The following is a 10955-nucleotide window of genomic DNA, read 5'->3' as shown; positions in this document are numbered from 1 at the left end:
TGTTGCGAGGCAAAAACAAGCACAAGTGCTGTTTATGAATGCAGGCACGAACACAGATGGCTGAAGCCGACATCTTACAACATGGCAACCAAAGTACTTGTAGCAATAACACACACTTCAGCCTCATTGTCGTTGGTTTGCCCGTCCTAGTCCTCTTTCTCGTGGCACTAATTATATGTGAAGGTGACATATGGCAGAACAATGTCCCAGTTCCAATGGTCTGCAGAAATGTGCATGACCAACATATCAGTAAGCGATCAATTAAGTCGTTCTGTAAGTCGTTCTGTTCTGTCATTCTGTTTGTGGATGATGAGCTGTGGCTACTTGATGCTCAGTAGAGCATGAGCAGAGGATGTCATCATGGGCCTTAGACCAGAAACAATGTCTGCAATACACGATGAGCTGTCATAGAGCGTCATGGTGTAAGAGGACGTTGTGCAGGAGAAATGTTCACTATGTCTGTGGCATGACTGGCCTGCAGGGCTCGAGTAATGGCATAGCATATGGTGTGGCAACAGCAATCCATTTGTAGTCAGTTGTTCACATCTGGAAAGGGCCAAACAGGTCGAGGCCCATGCAAAATAAAGGTTCTGTAAGAATATCAAGGGGATAAAGAAGCCCTGCCGAAGACAGCAAGTTGTATCTATTGTCACGAAAAAGACATTTGAAGATGTACCCGGCGTCGGCGAGACAGACAGTTGTCCAAGATGGCGTACACAAAACTCAAGCTGGCGTCCTCAGTCTCTGCTTCTTCTTCTTCAGCGCCCACCTCTTGCCGAGCGTGCATTCAAGTCACTTCTTTTTCAGCGCTGGCGCGTGACACCTCGCGGCATTATCCCCCCGCCAAAAGAAAAGCATCGACCCGATGCTTACAAAGCTACAAGCTACAAACTAAAAGAAAGTGGAAGTGTGGAAGTCGTATGAGATAAGGTTGGCGCCGCCTTAACGCGCGAAATACGGTTTGAGGCGAACAACATGCACTATCTCTGAGTGGTGCTGTCGACGCCGAGGCGACGCGGCACCGTCGGGAATGACCTCATAGTTCACTTCACTAACGCGGCGTATCACTTTGTAGGGTCCAAAGTATTTACTCAGCAGCTTCTCAGACGACCCCTGGCGACGAATTGGAGTCCACACCCAGACTTGGTCACCTGGCTGGTACTCGACTTGCCGATGTCGAAGGTTGTAGCGTCGCGCGTCTGCACTCTGCTGCGTCGTGATGTGTATGCGCACGAGTTGACGAGCTTCCTCTGCGTGTTGAGTAAGTTGCTCGGCGTCGGAAGTAAGTGATGCGTCGGTGTCGTGCGGGAGCATTGCGTCTAGCGTGGTCTGGACCTCGCGCCCGTAGACAAGACGGAACGGTGTGAAGCGTGTTGTTTCCTGAATGGCGGTGTTGTACGCGAATGTAACGTACGGCAGGACTTGATCCCATGTTTTATGGTGGACGTCTACATACATAGACAGCATGTCAGCAATGGTTTTGTTTAGCCGTTCCGTCAGTCCGTTGGTCTGCGGATGATAGGCAGTGGCCTTGCGATGCTGCGTGCAGCTCAGCTCGAATATGTCCTCTATCAGTTGGACCGTAAAGGCAGTTCCTCTGTCGGTGATGACATGTGATGGGGCACCATGTCTTAGGACTATATGATCGATGAAGAACTGGGCAACTTCGTAGGCGGTGGCACGTTGTACAGCTTTCGTCTCGGCGTAGCGTGTTAGATAGTCTGTGGCGACTATAATCCACTTGTTTCCACTGGCTGACAAGGGAAAGTGTCCCAGAAGATCCATACCGATTTGATCAAACGGTGCGCTGGGTGGTGCGATGGGTTGCAGTAACCCCCCGGGCTTCAAAGACGGCGATTTCCTGCGTTGACACTCATGGCAGCTTTGCACGTAACGCTTCACTGTGGTAGAAAGTCTGGGCCAGTAGTACGTCTGGCGTACTCTTGCAAGAGTGCGTGAAAATCCCAAGTGTCCAGACGTGGGCTCATCATGGCAGGTTAGGAGAAAGTCATCACGGAGGGTGGCAGGTACGACCAATAGATACTCTTTGTCGCTGGCACTCGAGTTTTTATAGTAGAGGATACCCTTTCGGAGGCAGAAGGTCGAGAGACTGCGAGAAATGTGTCGTGGAATTGTAACATTCTTGCCTTCTAGGTGATAGATGAGAGGGCGTATTTCGGCGTCCTCGCGCTGTCGTGTGATCAGGTCAGATGCGGTGAGGGCCCCAAGGAATGCGCCGTCTTCGTCCATGTCCTTATCGCAAGTTTTGACGGGAGCACGCTACAACGTGTCCGCATCTTCGTGTTTGCGGCCTGATTTGTAGACGATGGTAACATCGAACTCCTGCAGACGGAGACTCCATCGAGCAAGTCGCCCGGATGGGTCTCGTAGGTTGGCTAGCCAACACAAAGAATGGTGGTCTGTCACCACCTTGAAAGGGCGACCGTAGAGATAAGGCCGAAATTTCATGATGGCCCACACAACCGCTAGACACTCTTTCTCGGAAGTGGAGTAGTTAATTTTGGCACGTGATAGGGTGCGACTGGCGTAAGCGATCACTCACTCGACGCCTTCCTGGTGTTGAACGAGAACAGCGCCAAGACCGATGTTGCTTGCGTCGGTATGCACCTCGGTGTCAGCGTCCTCGTCAAAGTGAGCGAGAACGGGTGATTCCTGCAGGCGCTGCCGTAACTCGGTGAAAGCTGCATCCTGCTCGTCCGTCCAAACGAAGGGTGTGTCTTCTCGCGTGAGGCGTACGAGTGGTTCGGCGATCCGGGAGAAATATGCGATGAAGCGACGATAGTACGCACACAGACCGAGAAAGCGGCGTACTGCTTTCTTGTAACGAGGAGTCAGAAAAACAGCAACAGCAGATGTTTTGTCTGGGTCAGGCTGGACACCGTCGGCGTTCACGACATGACCGAGAAACTTCAACTCTTCGTAACCGAAGTGACACTTTTCTGGCTTTAGTGTGAGATTAGTGGAGCGGAGCGCCTCAAGTACCGCCTCTAAACGCTTCAGATGTTCTTCAAAGGTCGCCGCAAACACGACGACGTCATCTAAGTATACTAAACAACTGTGCCACTTCAGACCCGTAAGAACAGTGTCCATCATTCTCTGGAATGTGGCCGGTGCAGAACACAGGCCGAATGGAAGTACTTTAAATTCATACAGCCCATCCGGGGTACCAAAGGCAGTTTTTTCGCGATCTCGTTCGTCAACTTCGATTTGCCAATATCCACTCTTCAAATCTATTGATGAAAAATACTTGGTTCGCCGCAGCCGATCTAACGAATCATCGATCAGCGGAAGCGGATAAAAGTCTTTTTTTGTGACGTTATTCAACTTTTTATAGTCAACACAGAACCTAAGTGTTCCGTCTTTCTTTTTGACAAGGACCATCGGCTACTACCAAGGGCTTTGGGTGGTTGTATGACGTCATCGTCAAGCATTTCTTTCACTTGTGCATTAATCACGTTGCGCTCTTTCGCCGATACGCGATAAGGCAGTTGTCGTTTGGGACGAGAATCGTCATACGTGATTATTCGGTGTCTCGTGATGGGTGTCTGGCGTACCTTACAAGTAGATGCGAAGCATTCCTTGAACCGAAGTAGCAACTCGCGCAGCGCTTTTTGCTTTTCCTCCGAAAGGTCTGAATTGATGTCGATGTTGCTGAGTGTCTGAGCTAGGTTGTCCTTTGTCATACACGCAAAGCATTCAGCAACGTCTGCTATGGGCTCAGCAAAAGCGATAGTAGTACAACGAAACAGGTGCCGATGTTCCTGGCTGAAGTTCGTCACGAGGAGCGCAGAATGTCCACCTCGAAGCATAATGAGACTGCGGGCTGCACATACACCGTGAGTCAGCATAAGGGAGGAATTGCCCTCTGCAACAGCTTCGCCGTCACGCAGATCGTCGCATACGACCGCTACCAGGACACTTGCGCGTGGTGGTAAAGTTACACTGTCGGCGTAAACCCGAAGCACGTTACGTCGGCAATTGTCGCGGCTGTTCGCTGCTCTTTCTGTCGAAAAAGTCACTGTGCGTGCCCGGAGGTCTATAACGGCACCATACTCTCGCAGAAAGTCGACGCCCAAGATGAGGTCCTGAGAACAATCGCGGAGTATAAGGCAGCTGGCTGGAAACGTGGACCCACGAATTTGTACTCTGACCGTGCACATGCCCAACGGTGTTACGGTATGCCCGCCAGTAGTACGAATTTGCGTTCCAGACCAAGGCGTGATAACTTTTCTAAGTTCCGTCGCTAGTTTTCTGCACAAGATCGAGTAGTCGGCATCCGTATCCAATAACGCACTAACGTGGCGGCCGTCGAGCACAACAGGTATGTCTAGCGAGAGTCTGTCGCTGAGTTCGGCTGCTGTCGTCGCTGAATCGTGCTGAATAGACCGTGCTTGCGTCGATGGGAGGTCTTCGGAAGGGCAATTATCAGCGGCCTCGCCCCCGAAGGTCGCTGTTCTTAGTTTTCCCGGCGAGGGCTTGGCGATCGTCCCTGCGCTGCCATTGGAGGGCTTCTAGGAGCTGGGGAAGATCGCCTGGGGGACGGCGAGCGCGACTGCCGCTGCGGGAACAGTGGCATACCCTGCTTGTTCAAGTACTCTTCAATCGCCCTAGGCCTTTCGCCATATCTGGGCCTTGGTGAATCCGCGGCGAAACCTTGCAGTCCAAGGCGGCGGTGGTATGGGCATTCGCGGTATACGTGACCGGCTTCTCCACAGTGATAGCACAGAGGCCTTCTGTCCGGGGTACGCCAGACGTCAGATTTCCTTTCGAGCGGGCGCCGATCCTCCATACGTTGGATCGGTTGCACTGATGGGAGCGGCGGGACGTATGACGCGGCGTAAGACGTGGCGGGGATGAAATGGGTCGGAGCGCGGACAGGGACTCGCCCCAAAACTTCCACATACGACGGCCGCTGCAACTGTGCTGTCACAGGCGGCGCATTGTTGCTTGCGACGGGACCTTGGATCGCTTGCTGCACTTCACTTCTCACGAGGGCAGAAATGGAACCCAGCGTGGGCTGAGGCGGGCAGCTGAGCCGTTGAAGCTCCTCACGAACCACAGAGCGGATAAGGTCTCGGAGAACGTCCGGGTTTCCAAAGGCAACCGCGTCAGTCAGTGAAGCAGCATTCGCGTGTCTGTCATACGTAGTTGAGCGCTGGTCCGAAGGTGAAGTAGCGTTCATTTGCCTTTCATAGAAAGCTGAGCGATGGTGCAGCATCTTTTCCATCGTGGTGGCTTCGGTTAAGAATTCACCCACGGTCTTCGGCGGGCTTCGAACCAGGCCAGCAAATAGCTGTTCTTTAACTCCCCGCATTAGATGGCGCAGCTTCTTTTCCTCTGACATGGTAGGGTCCACCCGACGGAAGAGGCGCGTCATATCCTCTACGTACGACGTCACGCTCTCATTCGGCAGATGAATGCGGGATTGGAGCGCCCGTTCGGCTCGTTCGCGGCGATCAGCATTGGTGTATGTCTCCAGCAAGGCACGGCAGAACTCGAGCCACGATTTCAGGAGCCCTTCTCGGTTCTCGTACCAAGTGCGAGCACCGTCCTCCAAGCTGAAGTACACGTTTCTCAGCTTCGCTGCATCGCTCCATTCATTTATCTCAGCAACGCGCTCAAATTGGGCTAACCAGTCTTCAACATCCTCGAAGACATCCCCGTGGAACACTTTCGACACTCTGAGATTCTGGAGCAGGTACTGAGTTGCCGTTGTGGCCATACCTTGCATAATGGTCGATGGAGACGTCGATGTTCCTTCCATACTGGTCTGTGGGGGCGTCGATGTTGTTGCGGAGATGTGATCAAGCTCCGGAGGTAATCCTCGGATTCTCCTGCTGGCCCGGTGAACAGGGGTGTCCACTAGTACAGGGCTGGTACTCCTGCTACCAGGAGGAGTTTGTGGCATCGGATGAACCGTACCCCGCACCTCCACCAGTTTTGTCACGAAAAAGACAATTGAAGATGTACCCGGCGTCGGCGAGACAGACAGTTGTCCAAGATGGCGTACACAAAACTCAAGCTGGTGTCCTCAGCCTCTGCTTCTTCTTCTTCAGCGCCCACCTCTTGCCGAGCGCGCGTTCAAGTCACTTCTTTTTCAGCGCTGGCGCGTGACACCTCGCGGCACTATAAAAGGCTCCATCAAGAATACAGAATAGGCAAAGGGAAGGATCAGGAGTAACCGTTCCTAAACAATCAATTAGAGTGCGCAGAACAGGATCACAGCACTGTTTGTCGGCAATGTGAAGGAACTTGGAGATACCTTTGCAATTTTTTAATAATCATGCAACTGTTGAGCGCACAGCATGCCAGCAGCCTTATAGAAGGGAGGGGCACTCTTGAAGTGAATGTCGCAGCCAAATACATGCGAACTAGAAGATGCTTTGCGTGGCTGTGCATACTGTCATTGACTCCGCCGACCCTCACCGCTACAAGGCCGTGGACAGACACACCATGCAGTCGACGCTCATGTGATGTCATAAAAAAATTGCATGGGTGGACATGATGCAGAGGTCAGAGTCAATGGCTGCGGTGTCCGGAGGGTTCACAGGATGGCGGGACATGCAGTCAGCTTCCTGATGCAGAGATGGAAGTGGCCAAGGAAGTTTTGGAGCAGCTCGGGGAGCAGCAAATTTGGCACTTTGGAGCATGTACATAGCATGAATTATCTGCTTTGAAGCAGTAAATATGAGTTTTGGAGTATCTTGGCAAAGGTGAACATGAGTGAAATACAGGCAGATGAAGGAACGGTGTTCTTTGACTTTGCAGAACACTGTAAGGTTACGACAGATCAGTTCCGCAAAAGCCTGCAAGGCGAGCAAAATTCATGACAGGAAAAAATTGTCATCCACCAGACTGTAGCATGAAGCTACAAAGGGAACCAATACGAGTTTCTTAGGAACCCCTATTAAGTTACGTACTGGATGTGGCAACTAAATGTGGCCAAGAAATAAGTAGCCAAGGGCTATCTGCAAACAGTGCCCTTTCTATGTTAGTGACCTTTTGTTAATGCTAGTAGAGTTTCTTTTTCCCTTATTAACAAGCTTAATTAACAAGTTTAATGAGCTAACATTTATTACCTTACTTGATCAATAAGGTGCCAATGCAAAGGTTGAGGAATACGCTGAGAAATCACTGATAGCAGCATATATAGAAACCTGGGACTTGTGTGGTCCTTTTTTACGATAAGAACAAAAGCAAGCAACAAACAAGAAAAAGCTTTAGAAATTTTGTAAACATCCATGTGACAACACATCCCCACACCAGTAATATAGGCGGTCTCAGACGTAAACGTCATCGCCTAGGACATTAGGTTGTCGGGCCTCGGGTGCTCGCGGTGGTGCGATGCCGTTCCATTGCGTCGCATTCCTGAGGGCTCCATGTCCCTCTCCTCCCTGCCTGGACAGGATGGCAGCGGGTCATAAAACACTTAGATTCCTCTGATGCGGAGCAGAATCAAACCCACGTCACAAGGGTTTCTCAAGCACAGAGCAACCCGATGCATTTGCAGGCTGTGCCATGAATACACTGGGTATGTTCCACCCTTCAATGAACGTCCCGCAAAATTGGGTCACTAAGTATGTACCAGTGAGTGTGCGGCAGGCAAGGAAACAATTCCCATCATTCGCAGGCACCGGCATGCCACGCTGCTTGTCCTGGAGGCCACTCGTGGACTTCTTGACAGTGCCACCAAATGGCAATGCGTGTCCAGAAAGAAAGTGTTCTGTTTATCAGAAATTTCATTTAAGTGAACGGCAAAAAAAAATATCAAAAGCAATCATTTATTTGAAAAGCTTCAAGTGTTTTGATTCTGTTGCAATGAACAAACCGACATTCTTATGCTGTGCTTCGAATATCATTTCTGAGCATGGTCATGAATCGGCCTTAACGGTTCGTTACTTACCCCACGCAGCATGCATACTCCCCTGATGTTTGCTTTTAGCCGAGAATTGCTGTGCCAGACTATCTACATAATGTGTTACAGGCCATCTCGGTAGCCTCTTGCTGATCATGGCAGGGGACGTTGAGCTGAACCATGGACCCAATAGCACCCAAGATGAACCCACTACGTAGGATACCATTTTAAACACATTATCCCATCTGGAATTCTTTTACACTCTAACTTTGCAAGTGGAATTACTGGAAAAAGTTGTATAACAGCAACAAATCACGAGACCCACCCTTAGTTTCATCTGCTAAAACCTAGATTGCAAAGCTGTCTGCGAGCTCAAAGCACTCACCGAAAAATGCGTTAATACAGAAAACCACATGTGCTGATCAAACCTTTTTTTTTTTTTTTGCATAACCAATGATCTGCACAACCAAAGATCTGCACAGTGAGACATAAGCTCAATTTGAAGCACGAATAGCTTCCTTTTGCTCACAGCATCTTGGAATTACAATTGAGTATGTGAACATACAACGAGAGCACAGGTTCGGTGGATACAAAGTCACTAAGAAACTGCCTGTTATTGTAAAGCTCGCATTATTTAAAGACGAAAAACAGAGATGGAAGCGGCCAAGGGAGTTTTGGAGCAGCTCTGAGAGAAGCAAATTTGGCACATCGGAGCAGGATTGCAGCAGGAATTGTTAGTTTTGGAGCATACTAGTTAAGGCACAATATGAGTGAAATACAGAAAAATAAAGAAAAGTTATTTACATATATTCTATTGTTATATGTCTTTATGTGACTTTGCAGAACACTATTAGGTTACGGTAAATAAGTTCTGCGGAAGCCCGCAAGATGGAGGAAAGCTCACTAAAGGAAAAAAAAAATGTCATACACCCGAAAAAGGAAACCAATTTGCATTCCTTGGAAACCACTATTAGGTTACATACCGGACGTGCCAACTAAATGTGGCCAAGAAAAGAAAAATAGCCAAGAGATTTACGCGAACAGCACCTATCATATAAGTTGATAGGCTTTTGTTAACGCTAGTCAATAGTTCTTTTTTCTTCATTGCGCACAGTCAACTATTATTTAAGTTTAATTAGCTAACATTAATTACCTCTGTAATGACGAAGATAGCACAAGCGTTACTGCGGCCACATGGTTCCTGAAGTGAGGAAGACAAATACCAAAGGGTCGGTGTCACTGCTTTTGCTTGTGCTGGTGCTTGGCTGGGACTGCTCGGCAGCTCTCTGCACTGGACCAGACATGACTGGGATTCCCGCTAACCGTCAATAAACCTCACAGCATTTGGTGGAAGTGCGGTCCTATAATGTCTCACCCTGGAACTCCGGAGCTGTACTCTGCCCACTGCTACTGCCAAGACCATGCCAGACGATGCCAGTGAGCAATCCACTTCGTTTACTGGACCAGTCACTTGCGGTGCCATTCGTCAACGAGACCCAGCTGTGTTCAGTGGCACTGCTGCTACTGATATCAATGACTGGCTTACGTCGTACGAATGGGTGAGCAACCCCAACAAATGGAACGATCCGGGAAAGCTCACCAATGTTATTTTTTATCATGTTTTTTTATGTTGCGGATGTTGCCAACCTCTGGTTCCAAAACCATGAGGCCACTATCACGACACGGAATTACTTTAAGACTGCTTTCATGGAGGTATTTGGCCATCCGGCCATGCGAAGGATTCACGCTGAACAACACCTCCACCAACGAGCACAATGGCCAGGCGAGAATTTCACTAGTTATATCAAGGACGTCATTGATCTCCGCAACCGAATAAGCCAAACGATGACTGAGGAAGAGAAGATTAAACAAATTCTCAAGGGCATTGAAGACGACACTTTTCAAATGCTCCTGGCTAAGAATCCGACTACATGTACCGCTGCAGCCGTAGTCACCTACTGCCAAAGCTTCGCCGAATTACGCCGGCAACGAGCGCTTGCCTGCCAAACTGTTCCTCACACATCCTCCCTTTCCACTTTGGCAACAGCTCCCAGACAGACTGGTAACAGGTGTCTGCTGCCTCAAATCAAAGCCTTCGTTCGTGAAGAAGTAGCCCGCCAGCTCTTGCTGCTCCCTCTCACCCAAGAGCCTGTCCAACCTTTGTCCTTGGCCATGCAGCAGGCCATCCGCGAGCAGGTTGCAGAAGTTTTTCCGCCAGCCCACCAGCACGCTCTGATTGCTGCACCACTGACGTACGCTGAAGTTGTGCCGCATCCTAGATGAATGACGCTGCCCTATCTGATGACGCCACTGCTCCCAACACTTCTCCCTGTGCCTCAAATGCCCCCTCAGTAATTCCAGCCACAAGATCCACGTGCACACGTGACAATTAGCCAATATGCTTCTTCTGCAGTCTCGCAGGACATGTGGCCCGCTTTTGTTTCCGCCACCTGCCGCATCCGGATGTCGTCGTTGATCGACGTGCACTTGCAGCCCACTAAGATGCTGATTCAAACACGTCACCGAACTTCTGGACCAGTCGTCAGAACTTCAGCAGCCGTTGTTCACCATCACCACGTCGCCGTTTGATATCGCCGATGCATCGTCGCCCACCTTCCAAGGAGGGAAACTACGTGCTGCAGCTTCGGAGGCAACAGCTGCACACTTGTCGAAATGCCCAAGACCTCTGCTATTGCCACAAAACATTATAGTAGAAACAAAAGTTGAAGGAGTCGCTACATTCGCACTTGTTGACATGGGCGCTGCCTTTTCCGTCATACATGAGACGCTTTGCCGTAAGATCAGGAAGTTCACCACATCCCTTTCTGGCCTTCTACTTCATACTGCCACCACGGAGCCCATCGAACCTTCAGCCGCATGCACTGCTAGGATCGTTATTCAGGACATACTTTACACGATTGAATTCCTTGTGCTACTTTCCTGCTCTCATGATGTAATCCTGGGATGGGACTTTCTCTCACGCCAATGCCGTCGTTGACTGCACCTGTGTCAAAGTTGCTATGTCTGTACTTAACACTTTGCCGACCAACTCTTCTGCCCCCTTAAAGGTTATTGTTGC

General features: G+C 50.0%; 1 protein-coding gene across 5 annotated transcripts in view; it reads right to left on the bottom strand.

Moving 5' to 3' along the window:
• LOC126539327 (metal cation symporter ZIP14) overlaps positions 1-10955 on the bottom strand; it is a 179801-nt gene that overhangs the window by 9993 nt on the left and 158853 nt on the right. The gene's annotated exons all lie outside the window — the stretch shown is intronic.

The sequence above is a fragment of the Dermacentor andersoni genome, chromosome 11 (assembly GCF_023375885.2).
Source record: "Dermacentor andersoni chromosome 11, qqDerAnde1_hic_scaffold, whole genome shotgun sequence".
Classification (NCBI taxonomy): Eukaryota; Metazoa; Arthropoda; class Arachnida; order Ixodida; family Ixodidae; genus Dermacentor; species Dermacentor andersoni.
This window is presented reverse-complemented; position numbering and strand designations above follow the sequence as displayed.